We start from the raw sequence: 25,217 nt of genomic DNA on the forward strand, positions 1-25,217 counted from the left end.
TTCATATCTACATATTTTCACTTAATGTGTTAACCAATACATATACTTCAGTGTGTTTATATGGAGGATACTTTTGTAAACACAGTAATGATTTGATTGTTTATTGCTTCCTAGATTCAGAAAAAGAAAACCTATTTAAAGGAGCACAAGACATCCATGTTCTATACAAGTTCATCTAATGGTTGAATATTAGAAATCACTGATAAGTCAGCATTCTTGCTGGTGTGTTTTATGAGGATGCTGCACCATCCCCTACAAAGCTGGTGCCATTCTCTCACTTCCAGATAACGAGTTTCCAAACAACTCAGTCCCGATGCAAACATTGCACTCCTAAGATAGCTTCCCCCCATCCAAACTGTGCTCCCCTCACATGAGGGAGGGAGTAATAATTGGAATTACTAGCTCTCCTATTCTTTCACCTACCCTGCCAAGAAGTGGCTAAAACTAAGTTTTAGGAAAGGATAGAAACCCATATTTATAGAGATACAGTGATATACGTCTGCCTATATATACATCTATGTACATAAAACCAGCAGAGTGTAAAAGACTGGGGAGAATAAAGTTATGACTAAATGCCTTTTTTGGACATACACTTTAGTCCAACACAACTTATTCACATGAATAAAATCATCATTGGAAATTATGGTATTGCATTTGTTATAAAGCTAATGGGCCTACTCTGGTTAACCTAATGCTTAAACAAACTAAGTACTCCTTGGCAAGGAAAGGTAGCCATGACACACAGCTGAGAAGCTGCAGATCTCTCAAGTTCTCGAAAAATCAAGTAAACAAAAAGCTTCTAACGGTTTCTTGAGACAGTGTTTAAAATTATTGTGGATATAATCAGTATATGATGCATACAGCCAATACAATTCTTTAGCAAAACTGAACAATTCTTTCATGCTACCCTGGGTAACATCTGATAACACAGTTCTGTTGTCAGGGAAAGGCAGCACTCCACAACAGCAAACACTTCAAAAGCAGCACTTCTTAGAGCAGCAGTTACTGCTTCAAGAAATATGCAAGACCAAGGAAGTGCAGTAGTTGAAGACAACACATGTCATCTTTCTGGGCGTCTTGCCTTAACTGTATTACCAAGAGAACTGGCTTTTTACATTTTTAAGAACTGTAGATGAAGTGACTAGGGATATAGTTAGAAAAACTAGAGTGTCCTAATTGACCTTATTTACCACAATTGGCACAATATGCACCACCCAGCATACTGCCACCCCCATCCTGAGCCTGAAATACAGTAGCGCATGCACTCTTCAAGAATACAAATTGCCAACGGGGAAAAGTAATGATCTCGAGGCTTGCATCGTTTCACAGCTGAGTTGTTTGAAGACAGGCTAGCCATTACATAAAGCAGCTGTGTTATCTGGCTTTCCTTTCATTCATTTATAGACACGAGCTGCTTTTCTAAGTCAGTTGAAACTATTTTCCTCATTACAGGTTTTTGTTCAATACACAGGGAACTTGGCTATAGCAAAAAAACACACAAAGGCTTCCATTCTGTATATGTCAATATTTTAGAGACATTGTTAAACTGGAAGCTTGTTGGGGTTCTCCAAATATGTTAAAGTATTGGCTGAAATTCACCACAACACAACAGAAAGATCTGTCTTCGCAAGCTTGTGCCACCTTCCTTTTCAGAGCTGACTAACATTACTTCATTGTGCATATTGGTGTTATCGAACAAGGTAAGGAGCAAAGACACTATCCTCTATTTGCAAAACAGAATAATCCGACAGTAGTGAAAAAGTAAGTTTTCATACATTTAGTTTTTAGTGCCCTGAAAGAAGGTGCATGCCACATTACTCCAAGGAGAAAAGCTTCATAAAAACACTGCAATCTGAGGAATAAGTGCTAGCAGGTGTTTTTTTCATTTGGGGTTTTTTTGCATGCCAGCATGCAAAACTTAGGCAGAAAACTACAGTTAAATATGAGAAGATGGGATTTAAAGCCATATTGTCAGACTAGTAAAAAATAATCTCAGGTTAACAAGGATATCTTTTTAGTTCTTTAATGTTTCCTTCTTAATGATCCTTCACCAACAGACCTGCTCATATTTTTCAAACTGGAATGCACTACTATTATAATTTTGAAATATTTGCTGTTATCTCTGGACTTGTACTAATATATACACAGATAGGGAAAAAAATACTTGAGAAAAACTATAAATTTTAGGGTTTAGGAGGAGGCTTGCTATGTTTTAGACATTTTTTTCTAGTACTACCACAAACAACTGTGCCTTTAGACCTTAATTTGTCCTCTTCTCCGTCACATCCTCCTTTCTCTTTCCCATTGTTTAGGGGATTATGTGTCTCTTAAATTCCACCCCGGTCACCTTCTATGATCTAGATGCTACAAAAAAAAAAACCACGACCACATAGTTTATCACCAAACAGCCCTTCACTTGGTCTTCTGGCCTGCTGTCACTGCTGAATCAGCATTTCCAAATACTTAAAAGCATCACCTCCTGTCAGTGTCTAAGAATTTTTCTACTGAACCACGAGCTTCTTGGAAAAAACATTGGGAAGTCTATGATGAAAAGATCCTCCTCCCCTTTTCCCCTCAGTAGTATATGGTTAGATGTTTGAATAGTCAGGATTGTTCTCTCCAATTCAAATCAAGCCAGACCAAGTTATAACAAAATGATCTAAGTTGCAGACTTAGAAGCCCTCCTCCTGATGGACACTGTTATATTGCTTTAAAAAACAGTATTCTACGTAGGAGAAAAATATTCTGCAAAATCCATTACTACTCCATAAAAGTCTCATACAGAGGTATTTACATAATGAACTGCAATTACTCACATTATATTTACCTAGTGAAGAATGAACCTATTGTGTGCAGTGAAACATATCTGTTCTGCACTAATACACGCACAAAGTAAGTTACCTAGTGAAATAACACATCAATCACAGGTTAACACTAAGCCTGCACCCTTATAATGCCATTTCCAGTTCATTAAAGAAAAACAGCTGCAGAATCTGCAGTTGTGCCAGACTGTCAAGGCTCAGCAAGAGGTGAGGAAGAGATGTGCAGTGAGCTTGCAAGTTGTTTGTCGGGGGCAGAGAAACTCTTTCTATTGAAAGTGCTGTGACAACGATGATCATAAACTGTACAGATTATGCACGTGCTGTAAATATGCCTCCACTGGAGCAGAGCCCTGAGCACCTGGCTAATAGGTATTACGATATCTAAACAGCACCACAGTGATGGTTGGAGTAGCAATCCACCAATGCAGATACTGAAGTCCTGAACCTGAACCCTCCCAGCAGAAATTATCTTCTTCGCTGACACCACAAACCTGCATATGTATTTTAAAATTTAATGAAAACTTGACAGTGAAAGAGTCTGCTCTTCTTACTAAGTTCAAAGTTCACATGCTAAGTAAAGTTGGGTGAGCCTTCTGTGTGCGTGCAACGTTCAAAAATGCACACAAAATCTGCCAGCAAATTGGACCTTGATTTCTGGATTAGAAGGAATTTGACCAATTTTTGCATGCATCTGAACATTGTCAGAATTAGGTACACACATTTTTACTCTACTTTGGACTGCTAATAGTACATTCATAAATAAAGTATCATTCACTAGGGAGTACATGCATATCAGATGCAGTTTCCTCTGTACTGCATCCTTGAGTCTTTCTCCTCAAAAGAAAATATTGGGAGACTATGAAACCCCTTCATTTTACTTGTCAGAATGGGACTGCACTTAAGTGTTCCAATACAACAATAATCAAGCCAGTGTTAGACTGAAAAGAAAGAACCAAATAGTTTAGGCCTTTTGTACCATTTTTAATTCTATTCTTTAATACTAAAGTCCATCATTTAGCACTAATTTCTTTGTACAATGGTGTTTTAAAATGACATGGTCTTTGCATGGTACCTGTGTGGGTGCAGCAGGTCTCCACACATATAAAGACTCTCACACCTCGTTGAAGGAAACGCGAGGAGAGAAACTCTCACTTTAACAACTATATTCAACTGCTATTACAGCATTTCACGGCATTAAGACACAGCCCGCTTCCAGAGAGGCATGCTGTGGGACGGAGGAGGAGAGAAGAGGCAGACAGAGAAGTTAAGCACGTGTTCTAGTCCAAAGCAAAGGGGAGTTCAAGCGGCTGTAACCAGGGATCTTTAAACTCAAAAACCTATGCTGTTAGTTCTATGCACACATATCAGCCAAAAGCAAAACTAAAATAGAAAAATATTACTACAGCAACCCACCTTTCCCCTTTTCAGTGGTCTTCAGTTTCCCTTTCCAGGTTCCCCACCACAGCTGAGAAGATTCACCGTGTTGGCCCTACTCAGCACGCTGCATGTTAAGCCGGTGCTTTCCCCAACAGTAGGTTTCTCAGATACCTTCTCACCAGCAAAGGCAGGAACTCCACTTTCAGCTATGCTTTGCCCATCTCTTTTCTCTATAGGTCTGTACCTTCAGCTACCCTAATTTGAGAATTTAGGAGATTGATTAAAAATATATTGAAATTACCTTCATAACATCCACTTGAGATTAACAGGAATGTCAGTTTCCTGTACTACAGAGCCCATAATCTACTGAACAACAATGCAAGATTTCAAATGAGTGACATATTTCCTTCTCCCCAACAGTCCTAAATTTTCAGTGTGAGAGTTTATCTTCACAGTAAATTTCTGCATTCTGTAAAGTATTGACCAGCAGCGGACATTAAGACAGCAGAGAAGTGGTCAAGCAGAAAAGCGGACGACAATTGGGAACTGGCAAGCAAAACCATTCTAATTTTACCTATGGCTTCAAAAAATTAAAACACAGCAGAATCACCTGCTCAAATCAGGATCTGCAGCCACAACAGAAACAGCTTCAAGGTGCTTAAAGGAAATCAAACTAGTCACTCAGCCACTCCTCTTTCAGGGATTAAAAGATGGCTTTAAAAACTAACTTAATAGATAACTTTTATTTCAGTAGATCAGCACTTAATTTTTGATCCGAATACCTTCAGTTAAAAAAAAAAAAAAAAATCCATTTTCCTCAAAAAAAAAAAAAGGTAAATTGCAATTCTATAGAAGGAAAAAAAAAACATCAAGCTCATACTGCAATTTCTGTCAACAATATTTTTCACTTTCATAAGTGCTCAGATAATACTCTAAAGCAAGTTCAACGTCCCTGTTAAATATAGTCATCTTCCCACACAGGAAGACCAACTAAGTGAGAGACTATTGCATTTGACAAAAGGGTTCGTACTCTGCCAGTCAGCACAGGCCCTGTCTCAGTTTTGTACTTTAAACCACAAGATGAGTAGTTCTAAGAAAGCATAAGAGAAGTCAGGAGTCCAAATATTTTTCTCTTACTGTAAACCAGTGAAAAACCTAACACAGAGCAAGAACCATGGACAAAAGAAAAGTCACAGTTGTGAGAAATAGGAGCTAGGATGCTAAAACAACAACTGCCCTGCCATGCAAGAGCCAAGGTCGCTGCCTGAGGGCAGACGAAAGATAACTGCCCCAACATCCACAAGAGGAACAGAGAGACATCAGTCCTTCCTTTACAACTAAATGGAAATATAGTTACTTTGGGACATTTGCAACTAAGAGTAAAAACACACAGTGAAAAAGAAATAAAATGGATTTGAATAAGGTAAATAAACATAAAACTTCTGAACTATTGACAACAGCTATTTGAATCAGATGAGCTAAAGATATGGGTACAATGAGAGGAACAGCAAAGTACACATTTAAGAATGATCAATGAAAAGCTTAGTCATAAATTGTAATTAAATACTTAAAAAAACCCCACCAAAACCTAGAAGCAGATCTTGTTTCAGCTAGTATGTCCTTAACCATAAAGGTTATATGATCCTGGCTGAGACAAGTAGATGTGAAAAGACAAACACAATGCTCACCCCTTAAGGGAGCAGTTCTGTCAAGCATAAGGAGATGTTACTGTGGGAGTAAATTCAAGGTGCTAATAGCTCATCTCACCCACCCACCCCTCCCCCCCCCAAGAAAAATTGGGTTAGCTCTCTCAGTAGTTTAAGCTCATGGCTGACATGTTCTAGTCGATCATTATTCTTCCTCCCCACCCCCCAAACTATGCCTTTAGTGGAAGCTAATGCGAAAAGCACACTTAGAGTAACTTAAAACTTTCAAAGTGTTCCCCTCATTCTGTAGAGTCTGGTTCAGACCCACTCAATTACTGTTTATCTACGGGTTGATACAATGTAATTCTAGGACTTCACTATTTTGGTTGTTTACATCACATTGAGCTGCCAAGCAGAGAAACTCAAAACACAAGGTTTAAAACAAAAACAATCCACTGCTAAATACATCCCAAAAAAACAGGAGGAAGAAAAAAAAAAAAAAAAAGGTGCAACAGCATCATGTCTTACAGTGGTATTGGCAGGCATACCTACCATCAATTGGTAAAGTTAACACTACTCCCAGGAAAAAAAAAAAAAAAAAAAAAAAATCGAAAAAAACTAACAAAAAACAACCATCCCACAATATTTTATTACCCCTGTGAACCTGGTCACCAAGGACACGATGTACACGAGTCCTCTGCAACAAAGAAAGAAAGTGCTAAAGTGCTATGTTGAGTCACAAAAATGAAACAGTTTAACCGCACTGTGTCACATACAAATCCAAGAGTTTACATACAAGTTTTCGTGCTTACACACACACAAAGTAAGTTTTTTTGAGGCAGTAAGACACAATAAATGATTCCTTACAGTTTTATAAAATCTGTAAATCTGCTGTTTAACAATGCATGGAACTAGTACACAACAGTGAGAACAAGGACTAAGTTGTTTTTTGTTGGGGTTTTTTTTTGTTTGTTTTTAAAAACCAGAATTATACTTTAAGAATTGGACTACAGCTAAAATGAAGTTACTGCACACTGGAATAACAGTTGGAACTAATTCATTACTACGGATCTAAAATAACACTAGGAGAAAGCATACGAGAAGTTATTAATTGAATGGATATAGGATTGCATATAAAAACTTTGCATAAAACGAAACTGCAGGCAGATATGTACTCTCAGCATCAGCAGGTGGCATTAGCAGAGCATATTTAATGGATTCTTAGCTGAAGCCTTAGGCTACTTCAAAAAAAACTTGGCGACTTTGTGTTAATTCAGTTGTAAAGTGGCAAACAGTGATACTAGTAATAGTTATATGCCCGCAGGAGGCAAATCAAATGTGTCAGTCTCTAAGGAACCGGCTGGTAAACCTTCAGATTCAGAAAAGCCTATTACCTATTAGCGGGAAATACACAGTATTTTCTAGTTCTGACAGCCGAGTCCCTTCAGGAGGGAATTATTCTAGAATGAGACTACAGAACACACAGAGTAACCTACCAGTTAAATGTTAACTATGTGAACCATGATGCTAGAAGGAGTAACAGTGCCAAATTAATACACAGATAGTTAGGGTAAATGTATTGTTGTTTAAGCAGGAGTTCACAGTATCAATAAAAAGGAAGCATTAGCTAAAACTTGCAAGGCTTTGAAACCACCAGCTGAGAAGATCTTTATACTTCAGAAAAAAAAAATTGACATTACAAGGTACTAATCTCAGCAAAACAGCACACTGAAAAAGCTATCTGATTCTTTTCAACAATTTCAGCTTTGATTTTGTGCCCCTTCACTATGCTGTAATGATTACTAAGATACTAGTACAGCCAGTTCTTGCCTAGAAAGACTTGTTCTTTCCTCACATTACCTGTGATTTATTTCAGATTCTTTCCAGACTGAAGACTCAAAAGAGTAAGAAAACACACACTTTGTAGTAGATGTTCTCTCACCTATTCTGGGACTGAATTAGAAAAAGGAAATGCTATATGCAAAAGTAGGACAATCCTGTTAAACCAGGAAATGGAGAAATCACATCTATGTACATTCATCTTCAAGAAAGCACCCATCATACAGCACGGCAGATCTACTAATACATCAAGAGAAACAGCAGCACCCAGTACCTTGGGGAGTCACCATGGCCTAGTACCTGACCACCCTCCACCCATCAGGGAAAAAAGAGGCAAGGCCAGAAGAGGAGGGAGGAAGAAGAAAGAAAAAGATAAAACGATACCACATGAATGGTAAAAATGAAAACAGTATTTCACAAAAGCTTTGATCTATTATCATTTGCAAGCTCCTCCCCATTTCAATCTGTTTCAGACCTTTTTTGTTTACTATAGCTACAAAAAAACCCTCCCACAAAACACCACACATGGCATACACAGTTCCTTAACAGCTTGTTAGCTTAAATTTCTGTAATGTCACAGGCCATATTGGAAAAATTCCTCCTAAAATATAAAACACTTGCAAAACCCATTATATACTTTTAACATCCTGTAAAGATTATCTCATTCACTGTAAGTTTGGACACTCTTGCAAACAGTCACCATCATGGCATAAGCCATTACACTTAAACAGAGACCTTTACAAATCAGCTAGATGTAAGTGTAGCTTGTTCATCACATTCTTCCTACATAATAAGTAACCAAAGGGGGGCCATGTGGGGGAGTACAAAACTATTAGAAAACAGCTTGTTTTGGTTTTAAGGATATGTAGCCAGTTTGGGTTTTAAGGGGTTATATACATACATTTCTACATACAGTGTTCATTTCAAAACTTTTCATTGTGTGGACTCTAATTTAGTTTTATTAAAGTGTATAATGACAGAAGTTCTATTAAAACCCCCAAACCAGAACTATAAACTATGTCCTCCAAGTTATTACAAGGTGCTGACCAAAGGATACTCAAAAGGACCTGCATCTACCATGTCACATAATCCATTTTTATTTATGAAGCCTGCCTCAATATTCCCCTTGCTTTATTAGTAATAAAGGAAGACGAAAGCCTTAGTCTCATACTAGATGAGGTAAGCTTTTGTTCAACATGTTACATATTTATTGAAAACACACTTTTAAACAGGACTAAGTGACTTTTCCTTTCCCCAGCCTCCCACATTTTCACAGAACCAAAATACAATTTAATCATTAAACTGTCTCCATGGGGAAGGCAAGGCAATGCTTCAAACACCACATAGAACTCAGAAGAAACTGAAAATACACAACAAGAATCCGTGGTACTTTTAATAAAAAAAGAAATCTTTTACAGTTCAAGAAGTATCTTCTTAACAAAGAGCTCTAGATTTATCTTCAAGCCTTGATAGCACTGACCTGTATGTAATGCAATCATCAACTCTCCACTTCTGCTAAAGTCAGGCTGGCATCTGTCAGCACTTCAACATTGACATAAATATCAGCTAAGTAGTTTGGCTTATTTTTGCCCACACTTTTTCCACACCACACAAATAACTCTGCTCTTCCTTTTGAGGAAGGTACCAAACTTACGGCCACACAATTGTGCATCAGTTTTTCAGGAGACCTGAGGGAAATAGCAGCTAGGCACACCACTAGAAGCATGGTTTGATGGTGATGTGGTAAGAGCACCATAACAGCAACCAGCTCATGCCGTTCCTGCGCTTTCAAGACAAGTTCCACTAATTCAAATCCTGTTCACCTGGAAATATAACTTTGAATTTCTCTGTTCTATAATCAATATCAAAAGGTGACTGGTCAGCCTACACTTGCCAGTCAGAAATCCATTCCATCTGGCTAATGTTACTGCTAGGCAAGCATGACTGTACCTTCAAATTTTGTAGTATCATAAGAAAAACCTACTTACCAGGCAGCAAAAGTGATGGCTTTTACGTGCAGCATAATTGTAATATATGTATGGAAAAAAAAGTTAGTTGGAGCCATTCAAGTGGCTAAATGAGTTAGAAGGCTGAATTCATGAGCAGTCAGATGAAATGTAGAATGAGTTCTAGCTACAGTGTACATATATGCACCTGGTTCCATAGTCCAGCATATTTAATTAGCCAAATATCACCTCTTAGAAGCAAGAGATATAAAACAAATCACACCCTCCCACAGCCTAACAAGTTACTCTACCAAATGACAGAGAAAATCGAATATTGGGGAGACAGATGGGGAATCTTCAGCTTTGGAAAAAAGCAGCCCACAGACAGATCTGCAGAGCCAGGACTATCCCTGCCTGCTACAGTCCTAGAGGGCGTGTAGGGGTACTCGGTATCCTCCAGCAAAACATAACAATGTAAGTGTGGCTGTTCTGGTTCAGGTTAAGAGTTGCTGTAATCCTGTGGTCTACGTCCAACAGTATCTACAAACAGATGGTTAATGGAGAAGGATGCCATCCTTCCACCAAACATCAGTTAGAGCTTTCAACTCTGAATATGGCATGTTTCGTTTAGATTTAGTCTTTACAGACTTTTAGACTGATCAAATTCTGTAATATTTGCTCAAAGGAGAACTATTCAATTGCTGATGACAAGCAGCACTTCTGTCACGTGACTAGTATAATCCTCAAAAATACTCTCTGGTGTCGTGGTTTGGCCTCAGCCAGCAACAAAGAACCACGCAGCCGCTCGCTCGATTCCCACAGCCGTGGGAAAAATCAGCAGAAAAGGGCAAAACTCGTGGGTTGAAATATTATAATTTAACAGAACAGACAAAGGGAAGAAGAAAGAAAAACAATAACACCGGTAAAGGAGTATAAGAACGCGATTACAGTACCGCCGCGAAGCGCACCGACCGGTCCCGCACCACCGCAGCCCGCCCCCGAGTGGCGACTGACTCCCTCTCCCCGGCTAGCTCCTTTTATAGCTGGGCATGGGTCACGTGGTATGGAATACTTGCCTCCCCTGCCGGCTCCTTGGGGAAATTAACCCCATCCTTGCCGGAACCAGGACATCTGGTACTTTCATACAGTATACAATAAACTTTTTAAAAGATATTGTACTAATTAGTATACGCAGAAAAAACAGGCTAATTGGACAACACCCACCTGGTCACTTTATACATCTTCCCACAATTTCTATTCTCCCCTCACTGTGCTATTTGAAGACTAAGACATCTCATGTACTATCCACACAAGAAACAGTCTTTGTTGAAAATCTTGAAAAAAAAAAAGAGAAACGTCTAGCAGATAAAGACAATTCTAAGTTATCCTAAAATAAAATAATATATCCATGAACAATTGTAATTATATATCACTTCTTTTCTACTACCATGAACATAATTGTAACTAAGAACAGTTTCCTTCTTGAAGGCCCGATGTGTAAAATAAATATATTTCAAAGCATGCAAATTCACGTAAGTTTTAAACATTTATTTCTTCAGTCCATCACATTCTTCTGGGAGTAACTGTTTCATTATCCTGGCATGTGGTGCTAGCAACTGCACATCATAATACTGCAAGTTTTAAGTACATTCTGAGAGACAAGTTAAGGGCTATTTCTGTTGTCCTATGCCACATTTAAAACAAAAAACATACACATAATTATTCTAGATGCCTGCTGCCACATAAAAATGAGGTATGAGAAAAATTTCTCTGTATTAATTCACCGTGGAAGGCAGATCTTCTCTACATTGATAGCACCCTTTAAAGCCTTCAAGGTTGGCTAATTTTTTACCACTTCCGCAGAAATTTTGGTGACTTCTTTCACACTTCTATCAGAGTTTTGTTTCACTGATAAGCTGCTGTTGCTTCCCACCCATTAAGAAAAAAACTATCAGATGGACTTTATTCCTCACAGGTAAATCACTTCTACCAAGCAGCAGCAAGCCAGGTGGCAATACAATATCTGAATGGCTAAAAAAAAGTGGTAGGACAGAATTTAAAAATCTTAACAAGTGAACGGTGTAGGGCCTTTAAGATGGCAACAGATGCTTAACAGCAGCACACTTGAAGGCATCATCCCCCAAAGGATGATCACTTTATCTGTCTAGTTACATAGATGATTATTTTGTTATTCTCTCTGCAAAAGAGCTTGGAACAAAGAATACGTACTCTAGTACAGACATCACTGAGGACCCAAAGCTTTGAGCCCCCAATGGTCAAGTGAGCAGTAGCTTCAGGATTTTCTCTTAGGTTAGGAAGCTTGCTGCTTCAACCCTATGTTTTGGTTGTTTTTTTTTTTTTTTTTTTTTTCTGGGGAACAATGGCCAAGGTGGCTTGGCAGGGAGTTCTGGACAGCGTCATCCAGAACATCAATCAATGTCATCATAAAGGTCAGAAGCACCAAATGCCAAGGCCCAGAAATTTTCCATTTCACTGATGAGCCTTCTTTCACTTCCTAAAAAGGATTTTCAACCAGAGGAAAAAAGAAGAAGATATCTGCCAAACCACCATCTCAAATTATGATTTAAGTTTTCCCTCACCTATTCCTTACCACTCTCTGTGTGTATTTAGGGAAGAAAAACACCCCAGCACCACAACAACAGAATCTCACAGAAACCACCTAACTTACTCTTAGTGCTCAAACATAACTGATGTCATCTATGGGAATATCAAGTACAATAATCATTTTGAGAAACACTAATAGGAGAAATGAGAATAGAGTTAAGTAAAAAGGCTTAGATGTACAACTTGGTCAGCTAGAGCCTGAAATGCTCATTAGCTTATATTTAAATTACATTGTGGAAGCCTGACACTTGTACCCTCATTCCAGAATTTCTATTCCAATCTGCACAAACCAAAATACAGACAGTGGACATACTCACTGAATACCAGAAAGGACACGTTCAGGTGAGCTTAATGGACAAAGAGGATTAGATGGTCTATCTGAAGTTTCCAGCAAATTAAGGAAAACTAGATTTAAGTATATTTTGACTAAAATTAAAAAATAGGGTATATTCAGAAAAGTTTATCTAATTATTTTTCTTGAAGAAACAAGAACACAAATAGCATCACAGAAAGAAGGCTTCTGAAAAAGAGATGACAAAGGAACAAAGTAGTCAGTCTGAGGCTTTAAGGTATGTACTCCTACCATGACCAAAACAAAGATCTACTCCGCACTCAAAGAAAGTACAGATAGCCTGGACAGGTAACATAGGGAAGAAGCAACAGCTGTTGATAGTGGTACTGTCGTGGTTTGGCCTCAGCCAGCAACAAAGAACCACGCAGCCGCTCGCTCGACTCCCACAGCCGTGGGAAAAATCAGCAGAAAAGGGCAAAACTCGTGAGTTGAAATATTATAATTTAACAGAACAGACATAGGAAGAAGAAAGAAAAACAATAACACCGGTAAAGGAGTATAAGAACCCGATTACAGTACCGCCGCGAAGCGCACCGACCGGACCCGCACCGCCGCAGCCCGCCCCCGAGTGGCGACTGACTCCCTCTCCCCGGCTAGCTCCTTTTATAGCTGGGCATGGGTCACGTGGGATGGAATACTTGCCTCCCCTGCCGGCTCCTTGGGGAAATTAACCCCATCCTTGCCGGAACCAGGACAGGTACCAAAGGTAAAAATAGAAGTAAAAATCAGAAATCACTTTTCTGTTTGTATCCAAATAATACCATGAAGAACTACCTTTGTCACTATTTCAGTGAACAGCAAGTTTCTGGTGATACTGCATTGTTTGAAAGTAAAACATCCTGGAGGTCTTACAAAAGATTGACAGCATTTACAGAAAAGTTAATAAAACAGATAATCTCTGTACCCACATTAATTTACCATGAAGGTTCTAGTGGTATCTTCAGTAGGTTTTTAGCTTTTTCAGATGAGATTCTGAAATGTTGTTCAAGCACCTAAAAATAGAGTTAGACATCTGCTAGAATTTTCAAAAGCATCTAGCACCTCAGATGCCTTACTTGGTGAGAATTGACTACAATTGCTTTCCACTCAAAAACAGCAGCCAGCATTTCCCACCCAAGAGAGAAATAATTCTTATTCATCTTAAGTGTTACATGTAAACAATAACAGACTCTAAAGTCAATAACCATTTCCAAACCAATACAAACTGCTTTTATAAATACCAGTGTAAGTAAGTTCGAAACATATCTGAATAACACTAACCACAAAATGTACTAGCCAACACCAGCAGGCATACCTGTCCTGCACATCCTGCACCCACATAACCCCAAAAAATATGTTTATTCAGTCTGATGTCTTTTAGAGGAGCAACTCAGTGTGTGAGCTGTTTCCAGAGCACACAGTGACAGAACGATTAGCTTACTTTACAGTGAGTCAAATTTGTATGTTAAGAGGACCTAAATCTAAGAAAATGCTGAAGATTTTGTTCTTTATTTTATACTCCAATTTTGATTGGAAGTTTTACCAATTATGGAGTTAGTTTTAGTTCAAAATGCAGTGGTTTGTAAAAAGAAGTTTATTATAATCCAAGAAGTGTACCTTTTACAAATTCTATTATTTTACTTTTTTAATCAATGCTTTATTGTTTGGCAAGAGAATACATCTTCGCTACTGATCCCCCTAGAGGTTATCTTTATCACACCATCATATATACTAGAAATGCTCCCCTAATGTGAGGGTTATTCTATATATTGCCACTATAGATTCTTCTTGTATCCTACTCTCTTTTCCAGAACAGCCGCCACTGATCACTGTCAGATGCAGGTAGTGGAGCAGAAGAACCACTGCTCCCATCAGAAATGACAGTTTCTAGGTCAGCGTTTTCACTAAAGAGAGTAAATCAAATGAGATCCAAATACCAGACAGCAGCTGTTTATGCATTATACCAACCTGTACAAAAGTAGTGCATCCAACTTAATTATTTATTACAGACTTACAATAAAGATGACAAAAAAGCAATTGTAACTAGAGTTGACTAAACATTAAAAATAATTTTGCATCACTATTCATTTGGACCTTTAAAAGCATTTGCTACTATTCTCTTTTGCCTCCTTTTCTATCCTCTTTAGAGAGGACTAAAAGAATGTTAGTAAAAGGAAGTCTCAAAATAGAAAAGGCAGATCTTGAATGCTCTAGTATTACTTGGAAAATGGAGTGTTGTATTCTGCTACAGAAGACAGCACTACAGATTTGAAAGGTCAGCTGCAAACCTTGGCTTCAAAACCAACTCACAATCACAACACCAGAGAACAGATATAGCTCTTCCTCAGCCAGAGAAGTACAGGATCCTGGAGACGATCACTTTCAGGCAAAACTAATGATGGAGCCAAATATTTCTTGATGCAATTCTGCCCATCTTTAGTGAGATCTTTATGCTAAAGTCCCATTTCCCTGAAGACAGCAAGAACTAAGCAGCTTCCCTGCTCCTTGCCTGTGCCCCTTTCCTTGCAGCTCTGTGCATTTGTACACTTTACACCAAATCCTCTCCCCCAACAGCTGCAGGCTTCTAATGCCATTCATCAGAAAGGGGTTCCCCTACCAACCAATACATATTGCTGTTCTTTCTACACCCTGTCCTCCTTCAAGGTCCCGATTGTTTTTATGCACATCACGAACAATAAGAAGATCTAAAACACCAGTCTAAGATCATAGAATGGTTTAGGTTGGAAAGGACCTTGAAGAGCATCGAGTTCCAAACCCCCCTGCCATAGGCAGGGACACCTCCCACCAGACCAGGTTGCCCAAGGCCATGTCCAGCCTGACCTTGAACACCTCCAGGGATGGGGCCTCAACAACCTCTCTGGGCAACCTGTTCCAGTGTCTTACCACCCTTAAAGTGATGCTCGAGTCCAACCCCTTCCCCTGCATTTCATCACAATAAAACAAAGTTCAAATGTGGAGACAGATATGGAAATGGTAGCATTTTTCTCTGGCGAAATTCACAGTATATTTAGGTAAATATGTTTATATTTATCTAATATAATGTTTGTTTACACTGGGAATAAGCATTGCATAGTTGACAGTCCTCTTTGCAAAGTAATGGTGAATCCATCACCACTCACCTAGTAAGCGTTGGGTAGATTACTACTACTGATTTATTAATATTCTACCACCAAAAATTTAATATAAAAAGCGAGTAGCCCTACAGTGATGGAAAATTATTGTGTATAATGATATAGTCTGCCGGCGCCAATAAACATTTTCAGTGGTACTTGCAGACAGAATAACATTACTCTGCAAAGCTACACATTTCCCTTTCCCCCACCCCCTTTTCATGTTGTTTCATTTGATGGAAAGATCAAAGCATTAAGTCATTTTTTCACCCCAACTCAATCAGGCAAGGAACTCTTTGAAGGTTGGTTTTTTTCTTTCTTATCCCCCCCCCTTCATTAGGAAGAATATCTCCAAAAAGAGTCTGACATTCTGAAGTTTCATATGTTAATTCTACAACAGGTGTGACACGCCTCAAAGCAACGCTCTGATGGTTTATTTATGGGCTTTACTCTTTCTTTCCACTTAACAAGAGACCTTGAATATGTTTTCATATGTCCAACATATATTTAGAAACTATAAAGGCAGCATCAATTCATTAAAAACATAAAAACTAAAGACAAGAGTTCAAATAAAAAAATTGAAAAGCCATTTGTGGCTACAGCTTAAGGCTGTCATGGAAAGAAGTATATCAAAATACCTCCATTAATGATTGCCTCGCAAGCACTGCAAAGTTGAAAGCCTGTTACTAAGGTTTTCTCTTGTGTAAAAGAAGGTGAATTAGAAGAGATGCAAAATCAAATTAAAAATTGTTTTATTTCAGAAGTCAAGAAACATAGCACTTTGTTCAGCAACACAAAAGAAAAGACACCACAATTTTCTCATGACCCTTGATAACACAGAAAGCAGGACTCATCCAAAGCAGCAGGAGCCATAAAATTCAGTAATCACTGACAATCTGTACCATTAGAAAAAGCTCAGTGAATCGCTGTATTTTTAACATGTGCTTTTCACTAGAGATTTTAACATAATTCAACATCCTTATTACAAAGAGCAGTGAGAAGAGAGACAAATAAAAATCACTACTCATTTTGCAGCCTGGTGATATTTTGAAACTGTGTCTCAATTTCAAATAGAACTACTAAACCAAAAAGGTACCAGAGGATGTTAAACTGAGAACTAGCGCACGCTGGCCAGCTGACATGCCCATAAGAGTCAAGAGCAAACCAAAAGAAGCAAGCAGGAAAGGCACAAACAGGCAGCAGAGGGCACAGCCCTTCATACCTAAATAACATCTAAAGTAGCTCCTCCTTCTAGTTGTTACAGAGCAACTACATAACTGAACAGACTCCATTTCCCCATCCAAATGGTGGCTTAGTGCCTCTTTCTAGATCAAGGAGAGTTGGTTGAGATTTACCTTGAATTGTTCCCCGCAACTGATACCACTAAAGAAACATCTGAATGAAGAACCACACATTTTGGAACATCAAAACATGCAGTTTCTGCAATCATTCAAAAGAACATTGAAGCTGTAGAGTATATGGGGTTTCAAAATAGAAAATTTAAATCACAAATACATCTAATTTATTTTAATAGCACCAATTTACATTCATATAGCACTTGGGGGGAGGGGAGAAAGCTTTAAAATATCTTGATTCCCTTATTCAGGCAGGAATTTTTATCACCAGCTTGTAGACCTCAAAATTAAGGTATAGCAATTTGCACAAAATGAGAAATACAGGTTTTAAGCCTAAGGAACTGAAAACCCAGGAGTGCAAGAAATACAACTAGTGCTGCACTCTCACAAAACAAACCCACGCTTCATTTCCTCCCATTTTCACTTATTCATATTTTCAAAAAGACTTGAAGAGTTTGCAGTGGAATTACTAGTTTAAGTGCAGTATTACAAAGCAGTTACCTATGAGTTCAAATTAAAGAGAGCCCTGATAAAAGTTCTCATGTCTGTTCATTTCTAAAACTGTACTCATTTTGGAAAGAAGAAAAAGCAAGACCTATTAAAAACTCCGACCCATTTCATCTGGGAAGAACCTCCACAGAGTACAAGACAAAGGCAGGGATAAGAGGAACTAGAAACTGCTATTGGAAGAGAAAAACAAGGCAAGCATCCAATTTCCTTGGCTTCATTTTCTGTGTAAGTAATGGACAAAATATATCACTTTAGTAATGTTGGCCCCATAGCTTTTATACTGTGTTGGGTTATTTTAGATTTCTTTTTAGATTGGCTTCATCAAGATACAGGAATTTAAAAGCAGTTCTTCAATATCAATGTTTTTCCTCTGTCTCTTTCCTCAGGGCAGATACAGGGTACCATGACCCAGTGCCTGCGGCTCACAAAGACTGATGCTAATGGTAAATCTATTTCATTTAAACTGTTAACTCAGCTGCATAAGGGAGGTCAGAAGGTCCCAGCTCTTGTTTTAATATTGTCTGCACATTTAAGATAGAAATCAGTAATGCGTTTCAAGATGTCATCCAGTTTCCCTTAAAGCTCCACTGTATACCTCAAATGAACTGGCTAAGTTTGGAACCGCACCTGTTCCAGCCAAAGAACAAATAGGTATTTATAGAATAAGTGTTCTATAAACAACAGAAAATTTATATATATAATATAAAAGCATATATAAAATAGAACATTTATAGATAACATTTGTTCCATTGTTATTTTTGTGAGTTACAGCAAGACAAGGACTTGAAAACATAGATAAGCTTTAAGAAGTCAAACATGAGCAAGTGATAGTTCCAGAAGCTATGTTAATCTAGAAACGGGTATCTTATATCAGGCAGTTAAACAAACAAGCCACCAAACGCGTGATGCTACTGAAATATAACATGAAAATACTTTGTGTGGGTCAAGGACTTTCTTATCCCCAGTCACTTAAACACCAATTATACTGTTTAAGTGCATTAAAAACAAAATATGCAAACAAAGAAAAAAATATGGTTGGCTGAAAGGACATTCCATCATTTCTTTGCCTTTGAGGAACACAAGTTCAAAATACGCACAAGTAACATGTCGAACCAAAGAATAAAATAACTGCAAATTAGAATCTTCTTTCAGAATGATAGTAAGGGGTTTACTGCTATGCTGTAAAAGGTCAAGCAGTATTAATATAGTGATATCAATAAAACTAAAAACTTGCGAGTACTGCAAGAATGTGAGGATTTTGTATTTGTTGGGGTTTAACCCCAGCCAGCAATTGGGACCACACAGCCGTTCACTCACTCCCCCCACCTCTGGTAGGGTAGGGAGAAGAGGGAGAAAAAAGGAGAAAAAAACCAAACCTCGTGGGTTGAGACAAAGACAATTTAATAGAACAGGAACAGAAGAGAAAAATAATAATAACAATGGTAAAAGAATATAAAAAAATAAAGGGATGTAACACAAATTGCTTTCACCACCCGATGACCGATTGCCCAGCCCACCCCAAGCAGTGATTGCAGATCCCTGGCCCCTGGCCAACTGCCATTGTACCATAGACGCCATGCTCAGTGTATGGAATATTCTTTTGGCCAGCTTGTCCTCTCTACGCTCCCTCTCAGCTTCTATAGGAAAATGGAAGAGTCCTCAATTTAATATAAGCATTACTTAGCAACAACTAAAACAATATGTGCTATCAACATTATTTTCATACTAAATTGAAAACACAGCAGCTACTAGGAAGAAAATTAACTCTACCAACTGAAACCAGGACAGTATTATAATTTCTCACCATGATATAAATTATGGTTATAATAATTTTTAAAATGCAAGTCAGTTGCGCACATCAAGAATAAAAGTATGGGTTCATTGTGATAATGCCATAATAGAGAGACATTTTCAGCACCTTCTGTTCCAGTTGTGTCAAGTGAACAGTCCACTTCGCACATGGTACTTATGAACTAAAACCTCTTCATGTCTAGCTGCATTGCTCAATTATTTGATCTATTACAGCACCATCCGCAAACTATTTTCATCATCATCCTTTATAAGGACTTAACATAAAACACTACTACATTTGTCGTTTGGGTTTTTTTGTTTGTTTGATACTGACCATTTAAAGTCCAGATCTTCTATCTTCTTCAGTTATAACAGTTGTTGCATAATTCAGCTTACACCAAACTCAACTTGGTATAAGATTGTAGTTTCCATACATTAACCAATTACATAAATTATGTGGAACTCAAGGAAAAAAAAAAAAAAAAACCAAAAAAAAAACCACCCACAAAAACCCCAAAATGGTTTCTGTGAGGAGACGCAGGCCTGTTATTACCTATCACACCACATAGCATGCAAACTATAAATAGGAATATTGAGTAGACTTGATGTTAATAATTTAATGTTTTGTATATAACAATTTTTAAAAGTTATCAATATGATCAGCTATGAGGCCTTTGAAATGATATATTACAGTTATTGGCCATTGCTCCCTTCTTTACATTAAAAGTGGTTCCAAGTACACAGGTTCCTTAACTAAATGGAAAAGATGCCCATGCTGACAATTGCAGGTCCAAGAGCATACAGCTTTACAAAAGCTATTGTTTATTATATTTGATCTTCACATATCAGTCTTAAGAAATCCCCAGAATGTATTTGAAGACATACCTTAATTTTTTTCCAGTCTTATTTGTCTTAATTCTCTTTCATATATCCTTGCTAAGGAATTAAAACCCAATTTTTATGCATAGAATTCTAACAAGCCAAGATTTATCATTAGTACTGTACAGCAAAGATGTCTACCCATCAACAAAGTACGTGTCTGTGTGTGTCTCTCCTAGGTCTATTAAAAGCTACGAAGACTACTAGCATTGCAGAAGATTTATTTTTTCTTAAAAATGTCTGTAAATAAAAATGAAGCCAGCTATGTGCAATGTCTCCAAGATGTTCATTATCATACAGGAAACCAAACCTGCAACATGTAGGCAAATAGATAATGTTGTTTGCCAAACTAAAACATGATTTTCCACATAACTCCCAGTAACAGCTTAGCTTTTGAGTGACAATAAAAGAGCATACTGTAACCCTTTTAACCTACTTCCTTTTCAAAGAAAATTACAGCCCATAACACTTTTTCTTCTTGCACTTTAAGAAAAAAAAAAAAAAAAAAAATCTTGTTTTTCCGCTCTGGTTAGTGTTGGTCCATAGACCTTCACTTATTAAAAAAAAAGATTGAAGTGTGTTTTATAGGTAGCAGAAAATTGGAAGCAATGGAATAAAACTAGCAAGTCATTTATGCACCTGGGAAAGCATTATCCTTCTACACAATATGCGATGTTTCATGAAAAGGCTAGCTAATGGTTCCACTACTACAGTACTTGCTGTGTTATTTTTAAATATACAGGTTCAGCCTGTCAAGTTACGACTCATTATCGATATTTCCTCTTTTCTTTTCAAAAAGAAAAGAAACAAAAAATTCCTTCAACAAGAAAACTTGCCATGCTTTCAGCACACCCACAATTATTCAAGCCCTGAAGTAGAACAAAAGTATCTTACCACTTCATAATTGAAAAGTCAGTGATACCTGTGGTTTACAGGTTTCCAGAATCACAAGCACCGAAAATCATCCTTAGAAAAAGGGGACTTGATAAATTCTCCACGACAATCATCCAAGAAAATCCAAAGGTTTGAAGCATGTTATCAAATCTAATTCTTGGAATGGCTGGTTGTGCTCCAGATGGGCTTTTATCTACTATTTTAGATATGTACAATGTCACAGTTGATTTCAGGCTAAGTATTCAAACTTCCTTCATGAGTAGCAGAAGGTCTATAATAAAATGAGATGATATTTCAAAAAAAGCATGAATGATCCTGAAAGTTGATGAGTACTACACATGCCTCTGGTGCTCCTACAGATAAGCATCACCTTTGTCCTTTTACTGTGAAGAATGTTTTTCTTTTATCAAACTCAATTGCTTTACACTTTGTGTTCTTCTGCGCTCAACTGGAACTGAGTACAGAATTCCAATATAATAGAAACATATCAACAAATTACATAGAGAATCCAGAAAAACCCAAACACAGGCAATAGACAGGGAATTACTTATTTTTAAATGAAGATTGAAATCATTCATCGGTATAGCTTGTCTAACCAACAGGAAAAAGGAAAAGCTGCAAGTAGGGCAGGACTCAGTGCACCAAAGAAGAGTTGGTATCATTCAAAATGCATACAGCTTTCAAAGTTAAAACAAACACAGTCAAAAACAGACTCTAAACTGAAATTAATAGACATTTTACTACAAGCTGTGCTAAACAAAGAAATAACACACTACCGAGTCATTTAAAAGAATAACGAACAAAGCTTTGAGGAATATACAGCCAGATTCACCAAAGATAAAATTAAGTATTTGAACAGGTATTCTTCTTATCTAATATCTACAAAGCTATTAAATCAAGAGAGACACCCCTATTTCTCATTTTAGGTGAAAATATTTTAGTCATGAAGGGTAGAAACACAGATGTATAAACCTTCACTTTCACTATTTAAATATAGTTTATGCATATTTCAACACCACTGAAAGGCTTCTTTAAACCAATCCTATTTTTAAAGGGATCTTTCCTTTTTAAGAAATGAAATTTCATCTATACATATTCACTTATTTACTGTCTTCAATCATTTTGTCTCTACAGTTTGCATAGAAAGCAAAAAAATTAAGGTAAATTAGAAAGAAAAACACAGTGATGTTCCAGAAAAAAAAAAGAAAGCAACCAAATTTGAAGTATATGTTTTAAAAGGAGAGGTAAGTAGATACAGAGGCACATTAACTACAACGTTTGTTGAGAGTGTTGATTCCTAAGTCACATGGTCACATGGAAATCAGCTTTTCCTTGCTCTGTAAAGCAGTAGATATTCTCCAATTCCAGAAACTTGTCCATGATCCTTCAAGAACCTTCTATATGGGCATAGGGAGCATTGTTATTGCCCCAGAGACTGCGTCTCAATATTGCTATTATATCAGCTGTTTAATGAAGTGGCTATCGAACACAGTAAATGACACCGCAATTGTAGGAAAAAAACTACTGTTGCTACTATTGTTTTTCATACAGAGAGTACAGTGTAGCGTTCCAGGTAGCAGAATATGAATTTATTACCCCTGCTGGATTTAAGGGAGGAACCCTACAGGCTTGAGAGAGAGAATCTAACTGGAATGTTCAGTTATCAAAGCAAATCTACAAGTATACATCAAATAACTTGCTCATTTTTTGTTTCTATAAATTCGTCATGTACCAACTTCTTTCTCAGCTTTAGCCAGAGCTGGAAGCAACTCTTCTAAATAAATGGACTAGATCACCTTTAAAGGTCCCTTCCAACCAAAACTACTCTATGATAAATACATACTAGTCCCACTGGCAGTTTCACCTTACCATATCCTACACTAAAGCTTTTTTCCCCAACATTGCTAGTGAAACAGAATGATGGCGTTTATGAAAAAGAACAAGTTATATTATGAAATTATATTTTTACTAGTGCAGATGTTTATAAAAACACTTGTACATAGTAGCCATGAAGTAAAGTTCATGTACTTGAAAAGTCTGAAAGATATTTTTTCATCAGTAACTTCTTAATTGTTGAACAGAACTCTACAGTTTCATAAGTGAATTAAAAATATTCATACTCTTATTTCTGTTCTTACAATTTAGTGTATGGTACAGTTCATACATCACTGTCCTGGCAGAAATGCTAGTACATGGCATTTCCTTTGTTGATTTTAAGACAGTGACATATGTTGGCATGTACTCCTAAAGTCATTTGCATCATTTAAGAAATCATGCTTTTCCTTTTTGCCTCCCCACCACCACCCCCAAAATCATTCTTTCATTTAATAGAAAATAAAGAGATGACAATGCAAGGGCTAGGGAAAACAAGACAAAACCAGCATCACCTTTTTTTTTTTTTCAAATAGATGAATAAAATGCGTACATATGCAGGTTATCTGACATAATAAAAGCAGATTTTTGTAAACTCAGTCACCACCAGTATCATACAATCTTAAAATAAAAATCTGTGGGAAGACATACAGAGCATAAGCATGTCTGCACACTCACTGCTGTTGGCTTGACGGCCAGTCCCGAGTTCTGCAGCTGTCAGCTGCAGCAATCTAACAGAGTCAGAGTCTGCAGCAAGCAGATTGTAATTTGGTCCCCAAGAGAACTGGGCAAGGGATGCCAAAGGTAAGTCATATATATCCAAGGACTGGACTGAAATGCCAGGCATAAGCAAGGTATTATTAGATCTTTGTTTTCAAATCCTTTTCTTTGCCCAGTCTGCATCGCTCAATAAGTGAATCACAGCTTTGTTCTGAAGAAGCTTTAACTTCTGTTTAACTTCATATTTCCTACAGCAACCCAAAGCACAATTCTTGTAGGTACCAAGGTCACTAGACCACCTGATCACAAGCAGACACTGGTAGATGACACAGGATGATTCAGCAGTACAAGGAGTTAGAGAATAATAACTGAACACAACAATAATGCAGCAATCCAGGCTGAATTGCAACCTCAGTAGAACCCAAACTAGAAGGAGGAGACATAATTAGCACAGGGCGGGAGGTGGGTGGGAGAAAGGAGCCTACTGCACCAGCTAAATTGGATGGCTTGTGATGAACTTAAAATTAACGTTATACCATTGAAATTTTCTAACACCTGAAATTCAGATGTGCCTATGTCAGACTGTAAACTGAAGAAACATCACCGGAGTGAAAAACACTTATCTCCATACTGACACAAGAGAGATTCCTATAAACAACAGAAGTCTAACTTCAGTCTTAAATCTTAAGTTATGCATTCCAACAAGATGCTGCTGTGCAAAAGTAATTACTACTAATTGCAAGACAAGCTTTTCATATCAGAACTCCAAGCGAGTAACTATGGAACTACCTGGATGTGGACTTAAAGCTTCAGAGCAATCATACCATATGAAGGCTTTGGAAAGGAAGAACAAAAAAGTCTCATGGGTCATTTTAGAGACCAGAAAGGCATTGACTGCTAAGTCAGAGAATAAGCACTTACATGATTCAGCAGAAAAATGTTATAGGCAGGAGAGGAAGGACAAGATATCCTGTACAGGACTCCGATCTAAGCCAAACAGCTTTTGAGGAGCTATGAAGAAACTGCAACAAGGAAGTTCATGCAGGTGCATTATCGTCTAGATCATTTTCAGCTGTTTTCAACTAGATTCCCCATATGGCAAGCACAAGTGCACTGACAGTACCTACTTTTTCCTCAGTTACCTTTCAATCACCCTTTAAAAGTAGCTCATAGATTCCCAACATCACTCATCTAAAATAATTTTAGTGCTTTATAACATGAGGTATAAGGGGAAGCTAAGCAATTAGGTCCAGTTCCCATGCAGTGCCAGTAGACAGAGATATGTGATGTAGCCGGGAAATCTAGTATGGTTAATAAAAGACGCAAAAAGGGAGAAGGGTTTTATCATCAGCCTTAATGGTCCTCTAATAATCTTTAAGAAAGTCTAATGGGGAGCGTACGTCCACAGCTAAGGACCAATAAGGTGCTGAGTGCAATGTAGAAACTCTCAAGACAGCCCATCCAGATAGGCACAGCATT

Source organism: Vanellus vanellus (genome assembly GCF_965231255.1).
Source record: "Vanellus vanellus genome assembly, chromosome: 9".
Lineage (NCBI taxonomy): Eukaryota > Metazoa > Chordata > Aves > Charadriiformes > Charadriidae > Vanellus > Vanellus vanellus.